Source organism: Ixodes scapularis, unplaced genomic scaffold (assembly GCF_016920785.2).
Source record: "Ixodes scapularis isolate PalLabHiFi unplaced genomic scaffold, ASM1692078v2 PGA_scaffold6__148_contigs__length_123643588, whole genome shotgun sequence".
Lineage (NCBI taxonomy): Eukaryota > Metazoa > Arthropoda > Arachnida > Ixodida > Ixodidae > Ixodes > Ixodes scapularis.
In genome coordinates this window covers 30,854,423-30,882,056 of record NW_024609881.1, presented here as the reverse complement: position 1 = coordinate 30,882,056, position 27,634 = coordinate 30,854,423, and the positions used below count along the sequence as shown (strand labels likewise).

Sequence of the window (27,634 nt, the reverse complement as noted above, 5' to 3'; positions counted from 1 at the left end):
CCAAGAGAAAGTGTATCATGCTACCAGTTCCAACCAAAAACTCTAGGGTGGAATGGTACTTTTGTCTGCGGAAAATATTGTGTAAGTCAAACTGCAGTGCTCATTGAGGATCAGGGTTCCTGAATGAGCACTTGCGACTCTGAACATGGTCGGATTGGTCAGATTTGCAAAAAAGTTCACACAACAACCTATCTTAGCGCAGCCTTACATAACCTATTGGATTTCACCAGGGTATCAGTGACAGAAATTAATAATATGTCATTAAAAGAAGCGTATTGTCCGCTTTCTAGTTCAGCGTAGTTTTATGGCCACTTTCTCCTACGTCGGCAACTGGCAACTTTCTGAAAGATGGAGGTCGTAGCTGCAGTTACTGCCTCTGCCGAGTACTAAAAATGGTCGATACATGCTCCTTCCATACTAAATGGGTGTTGGCCTGCCACTTCCTTTATCACCAACTTAGTTTAGACAAAGCTTGCCGTGGTAAATCATGTGCTATAGTGTTACAGTCTAAGAAGTCTGCCTGGAAAATTGGCACTTACAAAACTATTGTGTGTCTATGATGATGCAGGAAAACATCGCAAATGTTTCGAAGCTCTATTTTATTGGTATTATTAGCCTGCAACCAGCTGCCAAATAATACAATTTGTTGCAATGTTGCAATACGCTCTTATCACATTTATACAATCATTTGGACTACACAGATTTCGAATATGCCTGCACAAGATGGCACACAAGCCAAATTCAGGAAATATGCCTTCTGAAGCACTCGTAAGACAAAGCATATGCCAGCAGATAAATTGACGACCATACAAAAGAGATAAAAGCAGCTCACATCTGCTCAGTACAACGTTGGTTGGAACCGAGGGTATTTTATGAAGCTAGGTTGGCATGACAATTATAATGAGAGTATGTTTCATTTCCTTATTTGGAAGACGTGTACCTCAAAATGTATAAACATTTAATACCTAATGGCACCTGAACTTTAACTTTGTGTATAGAAATATTTAGAAAACATTGACTGTGCACTAAACTTTCACTGGGAGCACATGCAGGTATTCATATGAGAGGTCCTGCATGCCTTTTCATTTATTTTATGAGGAACTTGCACCTGTTGGCACGTGTTTCAAAATATTTGTGCTGCAGCCAAGCCATTCAGAGCCATGGGAAGAGGGCTGCCAAAACATAATTTAATTACTGCCACCCCAATGTGGCCTGTAACTTTTCGAATGGCAAAGAAAGCAGAGCAGCTATGCAGTAAACGACTTAATTTCCGCGGGCTCAAATTTTCGCGAATCAGGCCAAAGCTGAAAATTTGAAATTATTTGCGGGTTCTAATTTTCGTGAATCGAGTGCAGCTTTCGTAGCGTTCACATATTGCCCGAATTGTACGTGGGACATGTTTTTCGCGAATCGTAGGCGATTCGCGAAAATTTAGTCGTTTACAGTAAATACTAACCAGCGTCGTGCCACAGGGAAGAATAGCTGTCCCTATTTTTACAAACAGCCACAGGTGCTTGCCTTTGACATTAGAGGGTTTTAGAGAACCATTTTTGAAACTCAATCCAATACAAGGCCTCATTTTGTGGCTGGCTGGGGTTGGATCAGGCTTTCAATCCAAATTGTGGAAAATGTTCTATAGAACTCTTAATTATCAAGCTTTCCATTCCAATAGACTCATGCTGGCTTGAAGTGACAAACGTCTCCCCTTCCTTATCAGTTGGGGGTAGACCAAACTATAATGTATAAATATTTTAAAAGAGTAATGGCAGGCAGCAACATCTCGGGGAGAAATTCCTGATCACAGTAAAAGTGCTATTGTGGTTCAATTAATTCACATTAAAGGGATGGTGAACCGAAAATTGGCATTAAAAAAAAAACAATGCAGGAGATGTAGGCGGGACGCTACAATCCCTACAACACTACTCGCAAGGCGATATCTCGAATGGACGGCCGTATTTTTGGAAAAAGAGGTCGAGATTGAACCAGGCCGACGAGGCGCGTGACGTCAAGATACCGTGGTTCCTCCTCCCTTCGCTTCGCTCCCTCAAGGCCGCGAGGCGGAGAAGACGCGAGGCCGTTCCCTCTCCTTCTCAGAAAAACATGACGTCAACATTCCTGCCAAATGCGCCTCTTTTTTTTACAATACGGTCATCCGTTCGAGATATCGCCGATTGAGGGATGCTTTGGTGTTTGTAGCATCCCGTTGCACGCTTTTGCCGCGTGTTTTGGGAAATTCAAATTTCGCTTCAGCATCCCTTTAAGGGTCCCCCATATCTATAACTCGTAACCAAAGAGCCATAACTGTGAGCAATATTGAGCTAACTGATGCTCCACAGCTTCTGCACGCATTCCGGTGCAAAGCAATAAAGCTTTACACACAAGAGCACAATTTCACCTGAGAACGCAGGTGTCGGGCGGTAAAGCTTGATGCGAGTGGATAAGCCTACTCATTATCGCACATCAAAAAAGCGACCATTTGTAGCGTCACTCTCACAAATTCCGCAAAGAACTTGTCAATGAGTTTCATTTTCAGATGGTGGCCTTTCTTTTCATTGCTTTAGACTCACGGGGACATCAGGACCATCCATGATATGAATACAGGAGGCTCTGAAAGCATTGCGTAATAAATGCATTGTTTTCTGTTTTGTGAAGAACTAGCAGACAGCTCTCGTCCTTCCAGATTCACTGCTTGAACTTCCATCTCCTTGTCACCTTGTGGATTAGATCTGCAGCTGCATCTCAGCAGTCCTTAGATCCCATGACCTGAACCCGTCACAAGTCTCGGACATCATTAACAGTCCAATGGTATCCTCCTGGTCCAGCTCTGTAAAAACGAAATGCATGCATATATGAACTAAAGTTTATACAGCCATTTTTTTTCCTTATTCCTAACTTCTCAGTTGTTATATATAGGTTGTTCCTACAGCAATCTGAACTCACCTACCTGTATCCAAACATACATAGGGACTTGGGTTTTTATTTCTGGCTGCAATCTGCTCTCTAAACAGGCTGGAACTATTCGCATTGGAATTATTTGCAAGTTTCACGGTCTAAAGGGGGTGTGCTGGCACCAGTTAAAATGGCCGTCATTTGTATGAACCAGAACGTGGCCAGGCTCCACGCACAAGTGATGCAAATATATGAGACATATGCAATATAATTTTGCCCGAAAGAAGAGCTGGCCAGAATCTTTATTTGGCAATCTAGCCTCCACGAGCTAGGGAACATGACTCACACCGCTGCACCACTATCGCTGAAAGTTGCGAATGGACACACAAAAACAATAGATGCACAGAGGCAATTGGCAAACGCTATCAGGGGAAAATGTGGAGGTTTGCTAAACATGCCCCGAGTTGCTTAGCAATGGTTGTTCCAGGAAGGCTTCACTTAAAGCTACTTCTGAGCTCTCTTAGCAGGCGATCTCCACCAAAGACAGTATTTGTTCCTGGGCCTTAAGAGAGAGCAGACAAACAGCGAAGACAAATTTAGATGGGTCAGAAGGGTTTTTTCTGACTCCATTAGTGTAAATTAGGTTACAATCATAGCACTAACCTGAGCACATGCAAGGCTGGAGGTCTCTGTGGTCGGTTCGAAAGCGGAAAAGAAGACAACGAAGCATAAATGGACAGGGCTACCTTGATTCGTTATTATGAACATTTTCTCTGGGGAATTTCCTATTAAAGAGACACGATTGTATTTACAACTCTGACACTTACACCTAGTACTCTTTTTAATGATCTTAGTAGTTTGGATGTCATGGGACAACCACAGAAACTACGAGCAAAAATGTTAAGTGTCGTACCAATGACATTACGTCACAGTTCCACATTTCTAGTTGATGGGACACCATAGTAGTTTGGAAACAAATTGCCAGCAGTGCCCTCTAATCTGTCAAGGCACAGGACGTCTGATTGCCAGGTTCTTTTCCGTCGTACTGTGATTCCCCCTGTGGAAATTTGAAAGTCCGTTTTCTTACTATTTCAAGTAGATCACGGTTGCGTGATGGGGACGAGAGAAATCTTATCTTCGGCAGTAAGTGTAACCATACCCAAAAAGTTAAATGACGCCTCGGGTACAAGAGGAGGGCTGTCTTCTACAGAAATAGCGGGCAATATTGCAGAGTGTTGCATTTTGTATAATGTAAGTGCAAAATAAACTATTAGAGTCAGGAAGGTGTCCATTTTTAGCATGAAATGCATATTGCTCTCGTTGTCGCCACACCTTCTCCAAAACCGTTCTCTAAATCTACTCCAAACCTTTTCGAAATATGTCAGAAACCTTTTCTAATCGTGTGTTCGCTGACTTTGAAGTAAGAATAAATCATCCCCTGTTGGGCATTGAACCTGGGTCAGCGGGGTGGGACGCGAGCACTGTACAAATCGAGCTATACCATGCGTAGTTCATGTAGGCATTCAAATTTGGGTCAGCTGTGCGCAACTGTCTTGCGCATTTGCTGGTGTGCAGGGCTTTTTGCTGGGTCTGCAACAGCTGGGTACACCGGCGATTTTTGGAGCCCATAGCGGTACGAGAGTGGCATGTGTACTTTCTGCTCGTTACGGCGGCGCGTGTTCTAGGATGCTATAACATTGCGAGACAGGGGCCCGAAAAAGAAGACGTAAAATGGGGGCTCGATTCAATAACTGATTTTCTAGCAACGCTCGTCTGGGATTTTGAGCGTCCTAGTTCTTGACAACGCTGGAGATGCGCACAACGGGTGCGCTCGCTAATACACAGATGGCACTAGCATCTGCCGCCCTTTTATTCTTACACCTACTCTCGGATACGAGATGGACCGCTGTAGTTTTCTTGCAGATGCTTGTTTAACATAAACAAAATTCTAACCATGTCCGTTTTCAACTTTTTATACTGCCAGTTGGTGCCTGTCATTTTTCTCAAGCACACATTATAACCAAATAAATAAACATAGCTGTTAGAAAATCAGCAAATACTTAATGCCGCAATTAGACAGGTGGAAACAGGTACAATATCATCCGCATAAGAGAGGGCATGACGGCGAATGTGTCGGTTCGGTGCCGGCATCCGGCATCCGAGAAGGTACGACGATATTATAGTAACATGAGTGTAGTCAAACATGGGGGTTACCGTCGCCAAATGTCTTTCCTGGGCTAGAGTACCGGCTGCTGGTGGAATGGACACGTCACACTTTTACTCTACAATTACTCATTTCCTTCTCATTTGAACAACTTTCACCTTTAGGGCAATGCCATACATACCGAACTGCAAAAGACATGTATGTAATAGATATTGTTAGAATAATTTGTTATGAGTCTTATGACAACTTCAAGTATGTTTTGTCAATTTAAAATGTAAAAAAATGTATTGTAAACAATATGAAAGTGAACAGATTAGTATGCTTTTTTGATTTACCTACTAGTTTTGAGCGAGCTGTTGTCCAAGCAAAGGTTCGAACTTCAAGGTGCAAAGTTTACCTCCCAGTCTACGTCCAGTTTGACAGGTTGAGAACTTATAAGGATTGTGGGGGCCATAAACGTAGCAACAAGCCAGATCAGTTGCTCCCTATTATATTGTTCCCGTTCGTAACTCTCTGGATTAGGGTTCATAGGAGTCACATATCTTGCACACTAGAAAGAAAACGCAGAAAGGCGAACACCAGATTAATTTATCTAAACAATTTCATGCCAAAGTGCTGTTTAAAGTGCCCATATAAAACGTATCACGATCAAGGATTTTCACTGGGCTAATATGCATTCGTGCAGTGAGATGGCTCACCACACTGTGCACTGACCCTGTCCTCCGACGCCTATCATCCGTCGTTCCAAAAGAAAACAAGTACTACAAAACCAACGCCCGTATCGACGACTGTGTCTTTCGAGCACGATCCTCAAGTTAGCACAGGTCAAAATAAAGAGTGATTACGAAGTGGAACTTACTACCTACCCTACTCATACGATGTCGTTCGTAGCGCCCGAGGAGCCACGTAGCCGGAGTTGTATGTCGGAGCGCGGCCCCTCGATGGGCCCGACGGTGAATCAAGCGGCCGTGGTCGGAGAACGTTGTCGGAGTGGCTCTCGTCCTGCGACGGTGACACTGTGATAAAGCGGTAATGTTATGGTACCGATGCTTTTCCGAGGGACGGTGAAAACGACCTACCTCTGCCTGTTGTGAAGTGTCTAACCCGCGTCAGGCGGGAGCACTCTCTAATCCAAGCCGCTCGAATCGAAGCGAAGCCGGTGAAAATTACGACAGTCAACGGCCACGTTGTTTGTTGGCATACCTTAGGTAGGGTGGTTTGACAACATGACGCGCAGTTCACGCAAAACCGCAAAACCAAAAACAGGTTGCACAGCTGACGACTACAGCGATTAGAGGTACAGCCGCCATTCTAGGTACTTTTTCCCTACCGAGTCGTTGACTGGTCGCGCGACCAACGCGACTTTAAATCCGAGGCGTCCACCCAAACGTCGTATTTTTCTTTCCATCCGCTTTTTTTTGTGTGTAACATAATTATATATATGTTGCAATTACGTGTTCTACTTGCTAATTCACAGCCTCCTTCCGAATTTCCTTGATTTGTAGTGCTGACTTCCGCCGCTTGGCATCGGGCGCTCGCGCGTGCGCAGAACACTTCTCGGAAAAGGTCCATTCTGTTAGAACCCAGGGAACAATTTCTCCAACTGAGATATATCCCTCATTGCCTCTACACAGGCCTTATGAATACTGGGAACTGGATGGAAATAGTGTATTAGGTTCAGCACTGCCTTTCGATGATTTTCCGAGTGATGCTAACGCGCTCCACGAATGCGGCCACCGGAAGTTCTCATTGAGCCTCTTTAGAGCGCGCAGCATTCAATCGGGTGAGGCGTTTTTCAAAGCTGGAGGATATAGGGGTGCTTCGATTATATGAATTTTAGGAGACTGCGCGGAAACGTTGTATAATCCAAAAAAACAACAATTACGGTGCTCAGCCTCATAATACTAGATATGCAGAACTCTTAAATAGGCTTTAAGCTGATAATCTGCTGGGATCTGAAGAAGCTAGAACCCTCATACAAATACGAATGTAACCTAGAAATTGTGTAATAGAGGTGCCAATCAATCGTTGTTATCACCTTGAAACTTCAGAAGAAATCAGTGAGTTTCTGCTGACAAGTCCAGTCGTGCGTAAACCGGTAACGCATAATCGGGGTTTTACTGGATCCACTGTGGGGACACATTTCATGCTCGATTGCATAATGTTTAGAAGTTTCTTAAAAATTTCTGGGCGTTGCCTTTAAGGACTAGCATTTCCAAAATAAAGAAAACCCGGGAAAATGATTCAATAAACAACGCAGATCAAGCCTGGAATATGCTCGACAGCGGGTGTTTTCTTCAGCTTCGATAATACTTCCCCAGTCGACTGCTGCATGCTGCAAGATTGCCAATTCAGAACTTCCGGAGGCTGCAATCACAGAGTGGACAAGCGTAATTATAGTTGGAGTCACATACTACAGTCCATGTGCCAGTTCTCTTAAAGGGACACTTGCATGGATGTTGGGGATATAGCTAATAGCAATCAATACTATTGATAACTATTAGCCTTGGTACACTCGCAACTGCTGTTTATTTGGAAAGAAAATTTACTATATAGGCCCCTTCGGCCAGCCTTGTCATCATCACGTCGCGCAAAGCATTTTTGTTTAATAGTGCGATTGATGCCTCACTTACACACCCTTTTCCTTTTTCCTAAATATCATAATCCTCATGCAGTTCTCTGCTTGTTTTGTCAATGCATCTGGCAAGAATCTTAAAACATTGTGCAATACCAAGGAACAGGGGCATCTACTGCAGTGAATGGCGAGGTGGCCAGACAGGCTAGCTCGCGTGGCACGTTCATTCATACATCTGCCCATTTGGCCACTATACACTGCTCCTCACAATAGTGGTATCTGATACACAATGCCTAAGGTACACTCAACAAATTTATTCTTGTGTTTTATGCAGCAAGGCTCAGACGGCTGCTCCGGGCTGTTGAGTCTGTGGCAGAACCGAGCCATCTTATTGGGTGCCAGGAACACCACAGGAATGCGATAGCGCTGACCGACTTCCCTTAATTGTGTGACACTGAGTGTATGGTATCACAGCTAGTCTTACGTTGGACCTCTCACGAGTGGGTTTGTTTATGCAGAAGCAAGCTACCTCCAGATGTGTATAATTCAGGTCGCCAAAAGCCTGTTAAAAACGTTGAGCCATAAACAAACCTGCTCGTGAGAGGCCCAATGTGAGACCAGATGTGGTATCATACTTGCACTCAGTGTCACACAATTCAAGGAAGCCGGTCAGCGGTACCGGATTACTGTGATGTTCTAGGCACACAATAAGATGGCTCGACTCTGCCACAGAATCAACAGGCCCAAGCCCCGCCGTCTTAGCCTTGCAGCATAAAACACAAGGATAAAATTGCTGGGTGTGCCTTGGGCGGTGTGTATCAGATACCAATAATGTGAGGTGCAGTGTGTATGGGCCAGATGGGCAGGTTTGTGAATGACCGTGCCCGTGAGCACGTGGCTGCCACGCGAGCCAGCCTGTCTGGCTACCTCGCCATTCACTGCAGCAGATGCCTCTGTTCCCCGGTATTGCATTATGTTAAGATTGTCGCAGATACAATGACAAAACAAGCAGAGAACTGCATGATTCATATGAAATTTGGGAAAAAGGAAAAGTGTGTGGAAGTGAGGCGTCAATCGATCGTATTAAACAAAAATACTTTGCGCCGAAGTGATGGTGACTAGGCTGAACAATAGACCATATAGTAAATGTTCTTTCCAAATAAACAACAGTTGCAAATGTACCTTGTATTGTTTACCTTCGTCTTCGTCGTTATTTTTGGGGCCTTTAAACCTCTAATACAATTAACAAACTAGCCTAATTACCCTCTTTACTATTAGCTAGCTCTGTTCATCAAACACTTCCTTACCACCAGCCTGTCACAGCCATTCGTGCACATGCGCTCATCTAAAAGGCATTCATAGGGATGTAATCACCGTATTTGGTTCTATTTTTACGTTTCAGATATCCTTTGAAGACATTGCGGTTCCTGAAGCGCAGTTGAAGCATGTTGACACGAAGCAGCCATCCATTTCCGTTCAGGAACTCGCGGTCATGGTATTTGGAACTGAGGCCCTGACAAACTGCTGCCTTACTGGGTCGGCAATGAAGGGAAAGCTTCCTAAAGAGGGAGTTAAGGACTTGATAGGGGAGTAAATTGCCGTAAAGAAGAAATGGCAAGGCACTATTGCAATCAAACTTCACAAGAACAAATGCTAAGTCTACTCTTGACATATATTGTACTTAAATCCTCGACAAAACCTCACCGGACAGAAGCTTACCGGTCAAAAGCTCACCAGGTGAAACTTTCGTGTTGGTCCTAACACGAGTGCAGACAACTTAGGTGCATGCGTGCGACACTAATACACAACAATGAATTAAATCTGATAGGCACATGGTTTGTTCATAAGAGTGGAAACAAGTTTATTGATTGGTTAGAAGCAATTTCAGTCCCGTACAGGCTGTCTCCAGCAGTCTTGGTAGACCTTGGTGTCCCTGGAACCCCTTGCAAATATTTTCCAGACGATTCTGGCATACCTTGAGTCAACCCAGACTGATCTTATCAGCTTCAGCTCCACTCAGTTTGGTGACCTAAACTTTGGTCCCAAATCGTAGCTTCTGTGCCTGTTATGACTTACCTGTCGACACCTTTGCATCAGATGTGGTACCACTTCTTCTAAGAATAGTGCAATGTCCATTGCGTCCGTACTTTGGCCCAGCTCATAATTCACCGGGTGCCAAAAAAAAGGTGAGCTATTGCCTGGGCCTGCGAAAAAAGACGTGTTAGCTTTTGTTCGGTGACCTTCTGTCGGTGAGCTTTTGTCTGGTCAGCATTGGACTTGTGTCTCGGTGCTCATGAATGTCTTTTTTTGCTTATGTTGAGGTATTTGTCTTTTTGTGTCATTACGTCTTGCGCTACACCTCTGGTTTCCAATAATGTGCCCCAGTTCTAGCATACTTTAATTTTTGCCTAGATTAAAACTCACTCTTATGCTCCTTCTGCTTAATTTTCATTGCCGATGTATATCAGCGATTAAACATAACGAACCTTCAGTATTGTTTACTTTTGTGTACAATTTTCTGAAGACAGCTGACTGTTTACCCCAGCTTTAGGCTGCTGAATCTTTCAAAACCTTTAGTTTGTTCAGTTGTTTTTAAAGTAATTGTTTGGTACAGTATGGCCTCAGTTGGTTTTACATCAGTAAACCCTGAATTATAATATAAAATAGATGTCAGAATCAAAATTTAAAAAAAATGTGGTCAGCTGTGTGTTTAAAATTGTTGTCTAGCCTACGCTATCTCCGACTTTCCAGCCAAATATCCTGAAGCACGGGTTCTCGAACAGGGTTCCTAGTACAGTATCCTTAGGGTTCTCTCAGCACCTGAACTTCCTCAATCGTTCCCTACACCATTGTTTTACACTCAATTGCAACAATGCCAAGAGTGGAAGGGGCTCCTCGGCTAACAATAACAATAAATTTTTGTTCGCTGATATCAGAAAGTTTGAGAGTCCCTGTTGCAAAGAATGTTATGTTTGCATGCTTTTAAAGGGGTTATAAAATAATCTTTACACTTCGGCCAAGTAAGTGTGGCAGTGGCTCACCGTCGCATGTGCAGTGAAGATCAGAAGACAATTTTTGCCAAGGTGCACTAGTTTTATTTAAAAAAGTAAATAGACTCAAGTTTGGGCGGCCCCTCATCCTTTAAAGCTCTTTCTAGATAATGTGCGTGTGACACGATGGGGGGCCAAATGAGTGAATGACAACATTTATAAAAACCTTAACTTCAAATTGGGCGGACACCTGCTCAACTCGCAAACTCAACCACTATTGGCGCCATGCCAGTAGTTCATGTGGCCAGCATAAGCTGCGTGATGAAAAATGGACCTTTTTTTCCTTTCTGATCATGCAGCGCACTTGCAACATTTTGAGGGATCACGGTGTGTTTTCTCGTACTTGTGATAAGGTAAAAGAAATAAACGTAACGAGCTCCAGACTGTCTCCACAGTAAACTTGTTTCATGATCCCTTTAATGCATTGCAAATTGACGAAATGCCTTGTTTTACATTATTTCGCAGCAGCAATATTTCGCAGTTTCCAATAAACATAGTCATTGGTCCCTGTGCTCAATATATTTAAATGATTTAACTTTTTTGTTGTTGATTTCTCTTTGTGAAATTTTCTAAAATTATGTGAACATGAAGTATAATTAAGTAGTATTAAGTAAATATGGAGTTTAAGGCGAGTTTCTTAATTGTCTATTGTCTTCTCTTTTCAGCATTTGTTATTGCCAAATTCCCTGGGGAAACTCGGAAGGTGGTGAAAGGATACCTGCGAAGGAAGTGCAGCAGCACTTCCTACACTCACAAGAAAGCCTCCAACACACAGAAGAAAACTGCAGATTGAGAGAAAAAATTAGCTTTCACTTTCATTCATTTTGTGCATTGGCTTTTTTTTCTCTTCAATCTGATTAGCGATTAATATTTTAGATTTTATTTAACAAGCGCATTAACTTTTTTTTATTCATTTTATTTCAGTCATGCAGGTGATGTTACTTCAGTCATGGTAGATGATCAATATTGTAGGTTTTATTTTAACAGGTGCAATACTTATTTTACTCGTATTTCTTCAGCATGATAGTTTGTAATTATTTGTTTCTTCTAATAAGAGCATGTTTAAAGCTTTAAGTGCATCTGTGATATTTGTAAGCCTCTAAAAGTATGTTTTTTGTTCTATCATAAGTGTGTTTGTTGTGGGCAACATGTGTTCGTTCTATTAAAAAATGTTTAATAAAAAGTTCTTACTTTAATTTGTCATCACTTTCAACTCGTCTACATTAAAGCCTGTGACATAACGCATTTCAGTTTCGATAAGTGCTAACCACTGCAATTGCTAAATCAATATCATTTTCTACATATCTTATCTGGAATTGGTCAGGAATAAATCGGTGAAATGTTTTAAAAGTTCCACTAAGTGTACCCTTGATTATATTTGAAAGCCTGCTTCCAAGTTTAATGCGTGGTACAATTTATAGTACTAAAGGCCTGCATAAAAGGATACTAAAATTCTGCTCAGATATGTACTAGAAGTACCCTAAAAGGATGGCGAAACGTTACTTTCGAAGTGCGTAAGAAGTATACTAAAATGCCTCTCACAGGTATGCTTAGAAGTATCCTAAAAGGATGGCGTAATGTTACTTTCGAAGTGTGTAAGAAGTATACTAAAATGCCTCTTACAGGTATGCTTAGAAGTATCCTAAAAAGTTGGCGAAATGTTACTTTCGTAGTGCGTAAGAAGTATACTAAAATGCCTCTTACAGGTATGCTTAGAAGTATCCTAAAAGGATGGCGAAATGTTACTTTCGAAGTGCGTAAGAACTATACTAAAATGCCTCTTACAGGTATGCTTAGAAGTATCCTAAAAGGATGGCGAAATGTTACTTTTGAAGTGCGTCAGAAGTATACTAAAAACCTGCCAATTTAGAGCATCAAGCATACTTTGGAAGTCCAGATAAAGTATACTTCAAGAGCCCCGGTTTTTCGCTATGGGATGCCATGGCTTGCGCCAGTCACGGATCTGTCAGCCCTGCGACAGGCGCTATTGTGGCAAAGGCGCCACAGCACCTGACGCTTGATGTGCTCTTTCAATATTTTGAGCATGGCTCAAAACAGGTGGATGGGTGTCCGGTACGCCGTTTGCTTATTTGCGGATCGTTCCGAATCAGAGGGTAGGCGCTTCTGCGACCTGGGCGCATGCTCGGTATTTTACAATAGTTGAAACCGAACTCTGCAGGAATCTTGAAACATAACAAACATAATGTGCACGCTAAAAGGCATAGGAAATGAAACACACACCATCTATCTATTTTCGTTTCTTGTCCGCAAGAAGCTGTTGTATATGTAGCCTCCCTTGCTGAAGCCGTTCCTCCCTAGTGTCTCGGTCGGGTCTCGTCCTGATGAATCGTCGGTGGAGACCTGAGGAGCGGTCAACATCAGATTAGACCTTTTTGAGACAGAACCATATACTTGCTGAGAGGAAGTGCACCCAAACGAATCTCAGGCATGTCATTTATAGTGCGTTTTAAATTGAGACGAATGATGTAAAATGAGACGTCAATACTGATGCACCCCTTTTGCGAACCCAAAATTTTGAAGGCCTTGTCCCCCTCGCTAGGGGGACAAGGCACATGAATCCCGGCATGTGGATGAAATTTTTACCTTAACATCCCGACTCAATGCCCATCCCTGAATATTCGACCACCACACTTTTAGAAAAAAAAATATTTTTTTTAGAAAACACCGAATCATCTACCACCCCTACAAACGCCTGAACCAAGCATACTCGTACCGTGGCTTGTTTGCTCAGTGCCGCCCCCGAGTTAATTCGGGCTGACAATGTTGTTTTTTTTTTTTTTTCAAATGGAACCCACATTCTTAGTTTTGGTTTGTCTTGTAGAAGCAGGTGGATACTTTTATAAAGCTTCCTCCCTATGCGTTCCGAGTCAACATTTTTGCAATGGCCAACCCCCGGGCTTTGATTTTGCGCTCCTTGATGAATGCTGAAACTCATATAGGCGGGCAATAGCTCGCCTTGAAAATACTTGCTTTCGGTGGCCGAGAACAAACTTGTATTCCTGATTGGCAGCCACTTGCTGCCAAGAATCGCTGCACATATCCTAAAGATTAGTCTAACACAGATGCTTTGGCCGGACAGAGACACAAAAGCCTGAAACAAGGCCACTATACAGACAGGAAATAGAGTGTCTGTGAGGAATGAAACGCAGAACTCAGATAGGCGTGAATCACTCACCTTGAAAACACTTGCCATGCGCGGCAAAGAGCAAACTTCTGGCCTTGATTGGCTGGTGCTTGCCACCAAGACCTGCATGTATAAGAGAGAACCTGGTCTTAGTCAAACTTGGGTGTTTTTGCAGAAGAGAGACAACAAAATACTAATGCAAGACCACTACACATAAGTTATGGCATTCAAGAGGAATGAAATACAAAACTCATAGGCGGGCAATAGCTCACCTTGAAAATACTTGCTCTCGGTGGCCGAGAACGAACTCGTGTTCCTGATTGGAAGCCATTTGCTGCGAAGAATACCTGTAGATATCCTAAAGAACCCAGTCTTAATGTAACACAGATGCTTCGGCCGGACAGAATACAAAAGTCTGATACAAACCACAAAAAGCAGGAAATAGTGTCTGCGAGAGATGAAAAAAGACCCAAGTGGAGAGGCTCGTTCTGTTTCACGTTAGTCAAATAGTGTAGCTCATTTTGCTAAAACGATGCATATTTGCTAAAAAAGTATCTATATTTTGCCCCATTTAGCAGAGTTTACTGCCAAGGGTACCTGCACACCAGAATAAGTCAGAATTAGTCAGTTTTTTTTTCTTCTTTTGATGAGCGACAACAGAATCCTAAACAGATGATGAAACAAAATATGAACACAGCAAGACAGGCTAGTTTGCCTTCATGCAAGCACAGTGCCTCGGCCAACCAAATGAGGTTCTTTTCTTTATCTCTTGTCATATTAGGTGGGAATAGTAAAGTAAATGAAAATAAGGCAATCTCTCTTGCAGCCGACAGCTGCAAACGAAATTCATATACCTCAATGAACGACCTGGAAATAAAATTAGGTGGTGGCCAAGTGGTTTAAGGTGTCGAATTTCAAACTTACAGACTGTAGTTTTGGTTTAAGTCCTCCTGGTGTATATTTTTATCCTTATAACTATATTTACATTGTTTTTTTTGTATTTTTGAGGCACAAGTACTTAATTTATACGCTAATTCACCTTTAGAAGCGTTTTAATTACACTCCATGCCTTTCTAGTGCTCGTTATTGATTCTTGGTGAAAGTGGTCTTAAATTTTTCTTTTCTTGCTGTCGCTGCTGCTTGCTTTCTCACCTTTAGAATGCTGACAACTCGACACAAAAGTAATGAAAAATGTGTTTAAAATGTCATGAAGATCAGCATTTCCAAGCTGTACCCCTGCTTCATGCCCCGACCATGCCACCATACCATAGCTGAGTGCAGTGACAAATGGTCCCAGGTTTGTCACCCAACCGTTTTTTGGGCTTACGGTGTGGCGCGACTCATGAAGCACCTATGCTTCGCGATGGAGCCAGTGAGCGAGGTGTGACACACTAGAGCTGTGCAAGCCACAGCTTTACAGCCTGCAAAGCGTGGGAAGATCCCTCTCCCTTTGCAGAGCTGGCATTAGCTCACCGAGAAGCTATTGCAAGCACTAGAAAGCCACAGAGTGTGAATAAAAGCGCTTCTGAAAATGAATTAGTGTGTAAATTATGCATCTATATGTTAAAACTTAAAAAAAGTATATATGTATATATATATATCTATTTAAATACTAAAAAAAGGCAAACAAGAAAAAAAAATGTTTCCAGGTGGGCTTGCCCCCAGAGCTCCACGGCCCTTGAATTCAGTTCCCTAAAGCCCGCTTCAGACGGAACAATTTCGCCCAGCAACTTCATGTCGCAACACCAGCAACACGGGCCGCCCGCGTTCACATGCAGCAACCGAATTGCTACGACTTGCCATCATCATCATGAAATTTTATTTTTCTTACAGTATTTAGACACACAGTTATATCCTAAAAACGTGTTTTTATATCTTTAAATTGGGCTGAGAATACTAACTCGTCTTTTTGAAACAGTTCATTTTCAAAAATGATCCATTTCAAACCAGAACTAAGTCCTCAGTTCTCATCATCACGACCACAGGGGTGTCACGTGAAAATATTGCATTCCTGATTGGCTGCTGCCGCTTCAGACATTTCCGAGTAGTCAAAGTTGCTCGTCCGCTTCGAGCCGGACCCGATCTCAGCAATTCGTGTCGATCTAAGGAAAGCTAGAGAATAACCCGCCAGCAGCCCCAAAATTGCTGGAAAGGTTGCCCCGTCTGAAGCGATCCTATACTCTGTTTCCTACATAGAGTGCAATGCAGTCAAAGCTAGCGCACCGGTTTGCATTGCTGACCGTGCCTACGTTCGCCCCATAAGATAGTGCGTCCCCTGCAGAAAAATTTTAAAAAGTCGGAAAATGTGCCTCCTCGGGGCTAGTAACTGATATTGGCGTTATGATTTCAACGGAGCACAAATGTTTTTCAAGAAAAAAGAAAAGATAATGTAAACCACCTTAAATTGTTTTCGTGTTCATCCGTGTGGCAGCCGCTGGTTTTGAAAAGATGGCGTCTTACGCAGCAAGCTCAAGTACCTTTCCTGCTCGGATGTTTTCAAAGATTCGTTGTGCGAAAATCTTGAAAGATTTTCGCACAACCAGATGATCGCCAATGTGTACGGGAGTATAAGAACACATTCCCCGGAGAATTCGGTTGTGAAGTCCTGGAGACGGCCAGTAACGACACTGGAGTGTGCCCTGTACTGTCGCGAAGTGCAAGGCACAGTGCCTATCTGGCAAGGTGGCGCCCCCGAAGCAAAGAACTCTCAACAAAAAAGTTTCGAGCACGGGAACCGTCAAGCATGACGAGTTCACACAGAACACCATTCGCCTGAAGGTGCATGGCAAGTGCTCCGAGAGGGAGATTCCTACCCTTGACAGCCATTTCCAAATAAACTGCACAGGCCACAACTATTGTCGTTAATGTTTTATTATAAATTTTGGGACAAGGCCGCTATCAGGGCGATTCCTCATTCCACGCTGCACGAAAGAAAAATATAACTCGGTGCTGGAGGCAAATAAAACTTGCAAAGCGGTAGACCAGATGGTAGAAATCTGGCCTCTCGTCGACTTATAAATAAAAATCAAGAAGGAGGAACTGAAATATGCACTTCGTCAATGCGCACAATCTTGCAGAAAAAGAATGTCTAAAAAAGAAAGAAAAAAAAAAAAACTTTGCGCGTAAAATGGGTTCGAACCACGGCCACCGAGACGTCAATATCGCCAGAGCAGCGCCTTCTACCACTCGTCCACGAAACGCTTTTTTTTTTCTTTTTCTTGCATGAAGTATGTACAGTGATTAATGATGCGTAGTTAAAATCATGTTTTCAATGGCTTCTGGGTTACATGTTATGGTTCCTTCATTTTTTGAAGGTCATCAAGCATGGGAAGCCACTCTGGCGTTTCTCCGCGCGACTGATACACATTTTTGACGCGTGCAACACTTTCACGGAAGTAGAAACATACAGGTTTTGCATTCACGTCCGCGTGTCTTACAGCCATGCGGGAAGTCCAAATAGCATAAAGCCCCAGAAGAAAAAAGGTGTCATAAGGAACGAGTTCGTGCTTCTCCTTCGGTAGAAAACGAATACCGTGGCCAGTAATACACAACTCTTTTTTCAAGGTCCGTTGGAGCACGTCCCAAAAAAAGACGGCGTTCCAGCAGTCGATAAAGACGTGTTCAATAGTTTCGGGCTGTTTACAAAGCAGGCAGTTCACAGACCATGGGACGAAAATGCCTTTTGACTCCAGCCACACTTTCACTGGTAACGTAGAACTATAGAGTTTGAAAAAGAAAGTCTTAGCCGCTGGTGGGACGCACATCTTTTTTACTCGACAAAGGACATCTTGTCCTGGACAATCGTTATACAACATTCGGTACAAAGGTGTCGGAAACAACATATCAAGAAGGTCTCGTGTGAGGCGTTTACGTGCGACACCGGACAGGTATTCAATAGAAAATCGTACCTTGAGAAAATTAAAGGCATCAACCACCTCTTTTGGGTATCCTAGGAGTCTCCTAGAAGGTTCTTCGTAAGACGTGACAATATAGGTCGGTAGATAAGATGCCAGCTTAGTTTGAATTATGGCCCGAATAAACGGATGTTTCTGATCCCTCAAGAAACAAAACATAGACACCAGTTGTCTAAAAAACAAGTGCGAGAGGCCGATTCCACCATGACCTACTCGTCTGAAGAGGTTATCACGTCGCAACGGCTCCCATGACGACTTCCAAACAAATATCGCAAAAATTCTGTGAAACCGCTGAATGTTAACCCTGGCACAATGAAGCACTTGTAGGACATACCGTATTTTAGCAATTAGGAAAATATTGCACACAGTTGCTTTTGCAAAAATTGACAAGTCTCGGTTTGCCCATTTCTTGGTCCGTCTTTTCAGGTCTTCAGTTATTTCAGACCAATATGCATTACTAGCTCGATAATGACGTAAGGGCTCTCCAAGATACTTGCAAGGCGCGTCAGTCCAGGTAATACCTTCAAATTTGGTTGGTTTTGGGGCCCACTCACCATGCCAGGAACCATTACACTTTTCCCAGTTGATAGAGGCACCTGTAACTTCGCAGAATGATCGCGCAATGCAAAGTGCTTCGCTTACACTTCTCTTATCTCTACAGAATACCGCAATATCATCCGCGTATGCTAATATCTTGATCTCGGCAGAGTGCATGTTGATCCCATGGCAGTTTTTACTGGCAATAATTTTTAAGCAGAAGGGTTCGAGGTATAGGCCAAATAATAAGGGAGACATAGGACAGCCCTGCCGCACGGAGGACGCGACGGGGATGCGTCGTGTTGTAGCGTTATTAATTATCAAGCGCGTATAGCATCCCGTATATGACATCTTTACTGCTTCGAGTATAATTTCCCCAACACCCACATGAGATAAAATATCAAAAAGAAATTCATGATCTACACGATTAAATGCTTTTTCTAGATCTATTTGTATAATTGCAACTTGACTTTCCTTGTCTGTACAAAAATCTAAAACGCTACGTGCCACATGAACATTTGTTTGTATCGACCTCCCTTTGATTCCGCATGTTTGGTGTTCTCCTATCAATTCACACACGACGCCCTGTAGACGACTTGCGATTACTTTGGCGAAAATTTTATAATCGACATTACACAAGGTAATTGGCCTATAACCAGATACTTGCCTACGTTTGGCGTCTTCATCGGATTTAGGTATAAGTACCGTAAACGTCCTCAGAAAAGAAAGCGGCAAGGCTTTACTTTGGTATGCCTCCTGAACAACCTCATACAGTAGAGGGCATATAACATCCTTATACTTTTTGTATAGTTCTGAAGTTATTCCGTCTGGGCCGGGAGTTTTACATGAGGGTAGTCTATCTATTGCAGTATCCAATTCCTGCATCGTTATCGGTTCTTCAAGTTTTTCCGTCACCTCGTTTGGTAATCGCGGCATTTCCTTTATAAACGTGTCACGGCAGTCTGCGCTGCTAGATAACACTTTTTTGCTGAAAAGATGACTATAGTATTCTGTGAAAGCAGTTTGAATCGATTCGTTATCAGTGCACACAATACCCTTGTGCTCTATTTCTAATATTTCTTTTTTGAGTGCATATTTCTTTTCATCTGCTAAGGCTCGTTTTGTAGGTTGTTCTCCTAGGAGGTACTTTTCCGCTCTTGCTCGGACAACTGCTCCATGGTAGCGTTCCTCATGGAACCACTCGATTTCGCGCTTGATGCTCTCTATATCTTTCACTCCTTGGCCAGGGTTCTGACACTCAAATGCGTATAAATGACGTAGGTTTTCGTATAATCTGCGTTGCTCTGAACGAGCATTAAATTTCAAAGTTGCTGCTCTCTTTATCGCAAGCTGTTTGACTTCTGTCTTAAAAAACTCCCACTTTTCGAATACGGAGAAGTTTTTGTGAGCCAGAGTACATTTCATGGCCTCTTTAACACCACTCTCAAAGACCTTGTCGTTTATTAGTTTTGAATTTAGTTTCCAAAGTTCCCAATTAAACTTAAAGGTATTTTGATTCTTTTCTCCAATCGTTACGGCAACAAGGCAATGGTCCGAAAAAAACACGGGCTTTACGTTATAGTTACTTAAACTACCTGCCAGCTCTACCGAAATGTATATTCTATCAAGTCTGGCGTGCGCTGATCTTTGAAAATGTGTGAACCTAAAGGCTTGCTGTTTTTGCTGTACCGTGGCTATATCTTCCAAGTCAAATCGCTCAGTCACTTCACTCAAGAACTGGGCACTTTTGTCTGGGCGCACAAGCTCATTAGACCTATCAGACGGTTTGCACACACAATTAAAGTCACCCAATAACACGATCATTTTGTCGTTTGTTAAATATTGTTCGACGTGTCTAAAAAAGGCTAATCGTTCATTCACCTGGTTGGGAGCGTATATACAAATTACACACCACTGTACATCGTACATCAAAAAGTCGCACACCACAAGCCGTCCACATTCGTCCGACACTATAGAGAGTTCAGATAACCGTATAATTTTCTTTAGAAAGAGCAAGCACCCTGCTGACACGCCCACAGCGTGACTGACGCAGACATCGTACGCGGGAAGAAATGGTTTAACCAATCGGGCAATGCTTTCGTCATCCGATAGTTTGGTTTCTTGTACTGCAACAATGTGTAGGTTTTCGTCAAGCAGGAGACGTTGCAGCTGATACTGCTTTCTACTCGCACCTAAGCCGCGAGCATTTAGGGTAGTAATACGTACCGCGTTTCCGGGCTCGGGCTTCATTAAGTAGTAACTAATACACGTACAAAAAACACATGTAAACGGGTTGCAGATCCGTGCTAAACTAACAAAAAAACAAAACAGACCTAGTGTCTTGGCTCTTCTCTGGGGTCGTCATGAAGCGTCCGTGCTTTCGGTTGAAATCGTCCTTTTTTGTACATCACCTCCTTCCACCGAAGCTGGAGTTTCCGTTCTTCTTCCGCATGATCTAACGATGGGGTCTCGCTCAGTAGTCGTTTTACCGCTTGAGATCCTGCTTCGCTCATTTCCACTGTGTTGACCTCGTCCACGGGTTCTTGCTTTTGCTGGGTGCTACGGATTTGGATTTGGTCATGGGGCGGGTCCAGACGCTCCAGTACTTGGTTCGCCTCTGTGTCGCTTTTCTGAGTTGGGTCGCTAGCCGTTGTTGGTTGCCTTCCTGCCGTATCGTCCTTTCCAGGCGCCTCGGCGTCTCCTGTGGACTTGTGTACTGCAGCCACAAAAGCTGATGGGCCAGGCCTGGGGTCGGGCGTCACGTCGACAGCTTGGTTTGGAAATTCCGGCCGTTGTCCAGTGGTTGCTTGGCTTTCTGTCGGAGTCACTACTTCGTTTCCAGCTGCCGCCTCTGCCTCTGCCTCGTCCATTTCCATTTCCGATGTAGCTTCCGACGCCGCAGTCCGCAGAGCGCCCACATAAGTCCGCGGGCAGTCTTCTTCTACGTGCCCGAATCCACGGCACGCGTTACAGCACGGGACACGGCAGTCCTTTCGTATATGCCCTGTCTTTTTACAGCGTAGACACAAAGGAGGCCTTCCAGGGACAACTACCAACGTGTTAGCTCCCAGCACACGTAACTGGTGGGGGAGTGTTTCGATGGTGACTCCTTCCTTCAGCGCCAGTGTCACCGTCCTTGTGTTCGTTTGCACTCCTCGAAATCCTTCCGTGCGCCAGACTTCCCTTGTGACTTCGCTCGCTTTTCCAAAAGGTTCGAACGCCTTTCGTACAGCCTCGTCAGTCACGTGGAAAGGCACCCAATGTAACTTTAGTCGAACGTCTTGTCTGTCTGGATCAATCACCAGACACTGCTTCTTCTTCACTTCCAGCTTACTGGCTTTCACCAAGCGCTGCTTGGCCGCAGATGAGCGCAGGGTTACCAGCTAAACATGGTTCATTTGGTAACCCTTACAAAAATATTGAGCGAGGGAGTATCCAATTTGTATACAGAATTGCGCATTCGGTGAATAGATTACTTATTGAACGTATATCCAACTTTTTATCGCGTTTCTCGAGCTAATTGGCCGACCACTGGGTTTCGAAAAGCTGTAGACTAAAGTGTCTAAAATTCAGATGGAATGCCTGTAGACATTCTATCCAATATTAAGACATTTTAATGTATACCTTTTGTATCCAAATTGACGTGCCAATTAACTGAAGAAAGTCGTTAAAAATGGAGATACTTTGTGGATAGCAAATACTGCTAGAATGTCTGTAGATCTTCTATCCAAAGATCAGACACTTCAGTCTACAGCTTTTCGATCCCGAATGGTCGGCCAATTAGCTCAAGAAACGCGATAAAAAAGTGGATACATTGTGAATAGAAAAGGTTTGCTAGAACTCCTGTAGACTTTTATTCTGTAAATTTCAGACATTTATGCCTATATAGTTTGTATCCAAAGTAACCGGCCCCGGCTGATGTCGTCATCCGTGTCCACCGCAGCCATCTTTAGGTGGTACTCCAGAAGCATGTCATCTGGGAGAGCACGACGTCGGACCGGGCAGAGCATTGCACAGAAGGAGTCCTCGCTCACCCCCCACGCTTTGAGTCCTCGCGAGCGTGTAGGTTGTCGTACAGCGTCTGAGGACTTCAGTGTTCCGTGACGACGACACATGAGGAATATCCATTAGGCCCTCCATGTGGTCTTGGATGAGTGCTTCCTGGCTTCCGAACGTCTTCCGCAGGAGGTTTACGGCGTCGGAGTACCACTGTGTGGTGGGCAGTTAAGCCAGAAACGCGTCACCTGCTCCATCGCCGCTCAGCGCTGATCGCAATTAGTTGAACCTTTCCGCCGGCGATAGGTCCGAGTTCAGATGGATGGCGGTCTCGAACTGTTCCCAAAACGGCTGCCATTTCTTCCGTTGACCGTTGAATTTCAGAAGTTCAAGTTTTAGGTGATCTGTTAGTGCTTCCGATCAGGCTACTCTCGTTGGATGGATTGTCGCGTTCCGCACTGCATCTTAGCTGGCTCTTCAGCTTTGTCATGTAGGTCACATCTTGTCCGCATATTCGAGGAGGTGGGTGAATTCGAGGTCTCCGTCTTACTCTGAAATGAGTGGTTCTATGGTGGCGTCGGCGGTGTTACGTTCACCCTGCTCCGCGATCAGTCGTTCGATGAGTAGCTCAAGGTCCTCGGTGTTGAGAACGCATCAACGTCGTTCACTACCCGCGTCACTTGTGACCGAATCGCCTTGCGCTTTTTCTTGTGAACTTCCGTGCTGTCGTCCTAATAGAAGGAAGAATCACTCACCTTTCTTTCGGCGTTCGAAGTGTTCGCAGTGCTGTAATCCCGGGTTTCCAGCATAAATTTTTCTGTTACAGCTGTTTTCTTTTGCTGGCAGATGAGGCGCTACTTGAGTACAACAACAACAACACTTTTTTTACCTCCACTGCGAACAGCTTTCGTTCAATAGTCAAAATGTCGTGCGCAGAGACTCGCTTGCGTTCGCGTTCTGGCCGTCTCCTCATTGTCCTTCTTTTCCTCGCCTCCCTCTTCGAAAGAGAGGAGGACCCCAACTGCCAGAGGCGACGAGGGAAGATGCAGCCATTTGTGCCTGCAAACCGGTTCCGATCCGGGGGGTCACGTACGGCGCAGTAGAAGTCACCGGGGGAAAGGACGCTCTTGTCTCCACGAGAGAGTTCGTTCCGAATCTGGGATTCTTTGTTAAACGTTACTACACAGTGTTTTTTTTAGCTGCGCGAAGATTTTTAAATAAAGGGGGGAAAAATAAAATGAATGCGGTTTTCAATGCGTGTTTATATGGCTTGACGGACACTAGACTTGAATATAACCATCGCTATTATCAGACTAATCAACTAATCTTTGGTATTTAACTTTTTAATTACTGTAATTAGAATATATTTTTATTGCAAACTTTGAGGTGGTCGTATGCCAAGACTTTCATTGTGTGTAATTCGAATAGCCAGTGTGTGTTCTGCGACATTGCTCCCCGAACTTTGCACTTTTATCCGACTAATGTAGCGAAGGTTTGCAGGAGGTGAGCAGAAAAAAAAAGTCAGAGTAAGTAGGAAATTCGGGGGCAGATATTTCGGAACACGGAAAAGACAGAAATCTCAAAATGAAAAAAAAGAAAGTAATTTAAAAAGGCCAAAATAATAGAATGATTGAAATTCAATAACAGCGTCGACCCTGGTCTTGTCCAAAGCAGGCTTTCCGTCCACATCTTTTGGACGTTGCTCTTTACACAGTACAATGGTTCTATATGGTCTCAATGTAAGCTTCAATCTTGTAAAATGTGAGTTCATTAGGCTAAAAAGAGCAGAGGTCTGCCCACTGTGTATTTATAACTTCCGTGTTCATAGACAGTGGAAAGAGGCTCACTTCTTTATACTTTACTGATCTGTCAAGTTATTTAGTTTCATAGACCACTGATGTTGATAAAAAGTATATAAGAAGGAGGAATAAAACATTAATCTCAATTTGGCACATAAAGGAACAAGTGCAGTGTATAGGCTTTTGTCTCAACAATTAAAGGCTATACAAAGTCTCAACACTACCATTGAATGAGAGTACATAAAAAGTGGATCATAAAAATTAATCCGATCTCAATACATATTGTAACAACTGCAGTGTATAGGCTTTCGTATCAACAAAGGCCATACAAAGTCTGAAGACTACAATTGATAAAAAGTATATAAAAAGCGGACGATAAAAATTAATTCCATTTTGATACACATTGTAACAACTGCAGTGAACAGACTTTTACCTCAACAAAATCTATACAAAGTCTGAACAATACCATTGATAAAAAGTATATACAAAGCGGGCGGTAATAATGAATCCAATTTCGATAAACATTCTAACCACTGCAGTGTATAGACGCGTGTCTGAAAAAGGTGTACATAAAATGTATACAAATACGTTGTTAGAAAGTGGGTAGGGAAGAAAGTCGCAAGGATCGTTAAGAAGTCGCCAGGATTTCAATAGACTGGGCAACGTTTTTTTTTTGAAAGGGAAGCCCCTATCGCAAGGACGTCACTAAGTACACTCAACCTCTGCAGTTCTTCTCGGAAATCGTCGATTTTGTAAGGTCGCCCTGAGACGGCGCAATGCAAAAATACAGAGTTCAAGGCGACAGTACCTGATAGCAGCGTGGGCAGGACAACGCGATATTCCTGGGTATCGTTGATAACAGTTGCACCGCGGCCTGACACGGCCGTTTTTGCCGCTCCAACGGAGCACATTATCGCACGTCCGTACTGCGCGGCAGCCGGAAGTGGACCTCGTCCACGAAACGCGCGGAGTAACACTTTTTCTTTTTTTTTCATGCGCACCACTTTAGTACCTTTGACAGCGTTGCACGCTAAGTATGAAACAGAGTATAAGACACCCTATTGTCTGGTACAGAGACCATTTATGAACGCTTGGGTGTTTAAACGATGTACTACACATTTTACAAAAAGAAAAAAAAATTGGGTGTTTAAACGTTGTACTACCCTTTTTTCAATAGAAAAAAACAACAATAAAAAAAATAACACATTTCAGAAGAAAAAGTTAAGGAAACGGAATGTACCATTATGTTCAGTGAAGTTTGGTGACAAGACTCGGGACTCGAGCAGGAATGCAGTCATCCTTGGTGTGACCCCATGAGACGGTCTTGCTGCCTTTGCTGGGGTTTATCTAACTGAAGTACCTGTATGAAAAGTAGAACACATGTGCATAACACTCATTATTCACAAGAAAATTTGTCAATGTCCAAAATGACCCATGAAGAAAATTATGCGAGAAATTTTCAGGCTGCGTTGGCCGAGTCACCTCTCGTGGCCAATGTTTTATAGCAACTTTAATTGTTGTGAACAGTTATAGGGTATATTACGAACAAAGTGGAATTTGGTTTTGTAGGAAACTATAACACACAAAATGACACTTGTATACAGTATGTTGAGGTGCCTCTAAACAAACTCCAGGGTTTCATGGCGCCTCCTTGAGATACCTGATGTTGAACATGAAATATGTGCACCAAGGAGTGAGCAAACAGCGACTTCAGATTTGTCTCTAACACCAGCGACATGTCGACAAGGAGTGCAACGTGTAGAAGGTAGTATAGAAGTGTGCCAAGATGAAAAAGCAAGATGTAACGATATCAGAATAAGATCACACCAACGAGGCACCAGTGTGGTGAGACAATCTACGATGTAGAGACAGCAATCGGGAGTCAACCGACGTACGGCCGCGATTTACTTTGAAGCGACTAAAATGAAACATGGCAAAAAAAAATTAAAAATAAAAAAACGCGTTTTTTTTTTTTTACTTTATTTGTTGAGCGCAGCCGGTAGCAGAGCAGTTGGGCGGCGTCACGAGAATCGGACAGACTCGCTAGCTTTTCTCAACTTCGTACGGCGCCAGTCGGCACCACAGTTGAATGGTCGGCACTCTTAGTCTACCGGGGAAGAAAAAAGTACGAGCTCAGAGCCCAGCGTCGATCGCGACTTTCGTAAAGAGAAGCTCCGGTAACACTTCGGCGACTCGTGAGCGTTAAACAACGCCTCTTCGAACGAGCCCACGAATCCAACACGTCGAACGGTTTGCGCCGGTAAGCACGCTGGGAGCCAGGGGGCTGGAGGTTGAATATCCGAAAGAGACGAGGCACTAGATAACAGAAAGTATAAAACAGAGAGAGGACGAAACACAGACGAGTACATTCTTTCAACTTTCAACAAAGTTTATTTCATGGGGTGCGAACGTATGTTCCCCTGCGCAGACTTAGGGAAAGGGGGAAAAGGGCAGAGGCAGAGGGGGAAGTAAGAGGAAGGAAGGGTGGGTGGGAGAGGCGGCTGGGTGCGTGGACTCGTTGGGGTCGGGCCGCTCACCGAGGTCGTCTAATCACCCCGGACAGCTCTTGGCTCAGATAATATATCTCTCTATCGGAGAGGGCTAGCGAGGGGGAAGAGACATTGACGACGGAGTTTTTTATCGTTTCCAGGAGGTCCGCAGCAGCCTTCTGGACAAACTGGAACGAGGGGTGGCAGGAGAATCGCGCCCCGAAGAGGCGCTGGTTTCTACGCCTATTTCGCACATGAGATAACAAGATAGCGAAGCTAGCCGAGTGTAAACACTGACTGACGTTACATCAGAGTACACGCAGTCGAAATGACGTCTGCAACAGAGCACAGCCAGACGCTTTCAGCAGGGGACGCCTGCGTTCAAATAAGCTGCGATTTCAAAACATCATGTCTCCCTTCTGTCCTTCAGTGTTCACTTTGATCTGTGTATACCAAAGCACTCAATGCTGCAAGTAATAAAGTCGTCTATACGTACCTTTCGAAGCGATTGAAAGTGCGTTGGTTTCACTTGGAACCCACAAGCAAAGTGCGCGACGAACTTGACGAGCTGTTATCCGTCGGTTCCGCCGGGTTGGCGCGGTCGCGGTCGTTGCGCAATGGCGGCGTAATCTCGGCGGCTCGCTCAGCCGCTTGTCTGGCAGCGCATGCGCGCAGGCGCGCCGGCTCGCTGGGCTCGCCTCCCTTCGGAGTTCGAACCGGTTCGAACTAAAGCCCCTTGATGTGTTTACGTGTCTTGCAAGTAGCGTCAAATGCGCGAGCGCACGAGGCCCATGTCTCGAGCGGCCCCTGGAAGCAAATGGCGGTGCAGCACTGAAATGAGCGGCCTTTGGAAGCGAATGGCGGTGGAGCACGCGCTCGCGGCACGTATCTCGCGCGTTTTCACAACAATGGTTGGCGGTACTTGTAAAAACGGCCTTTATCAAGGGGCTTTAGTTCGAACTGCCTCCGAAGCTCGAGCTGCTCGAGCGCTCGAGCTTTCGCGCCCGCGGGTTGACGATGGAAACTTTTCTCATAAAACGAGTCTGTAACGTATCGTTTGATGCCGCAAATGCACG

General features: G+C 44.0%; 1 long non-coding RNA gene across 1 annotated transcript; it reads right to left on the bottom strand.

Annotated features, from left to right (window-relative positions):
• Positions 1-2,506: 2,506 nt before the first annotated feature.
• Positions 2,507-6,381, bottom strand: LOC120843679. Its single transcript, XR_005716240.3, has 3 exons — positions 6,133-6,381; positions 5,920-6,069; positions 2,507-2,824 (listed from the first exon to the last, which is right to left on the bottom strand). It is a non-coding gene; the product is annotated as an uncharacterized LOC120843679 (long non-coding RNA).
• Positions 6,382-27,634: the final 21,253 nt, after the last annotated feature.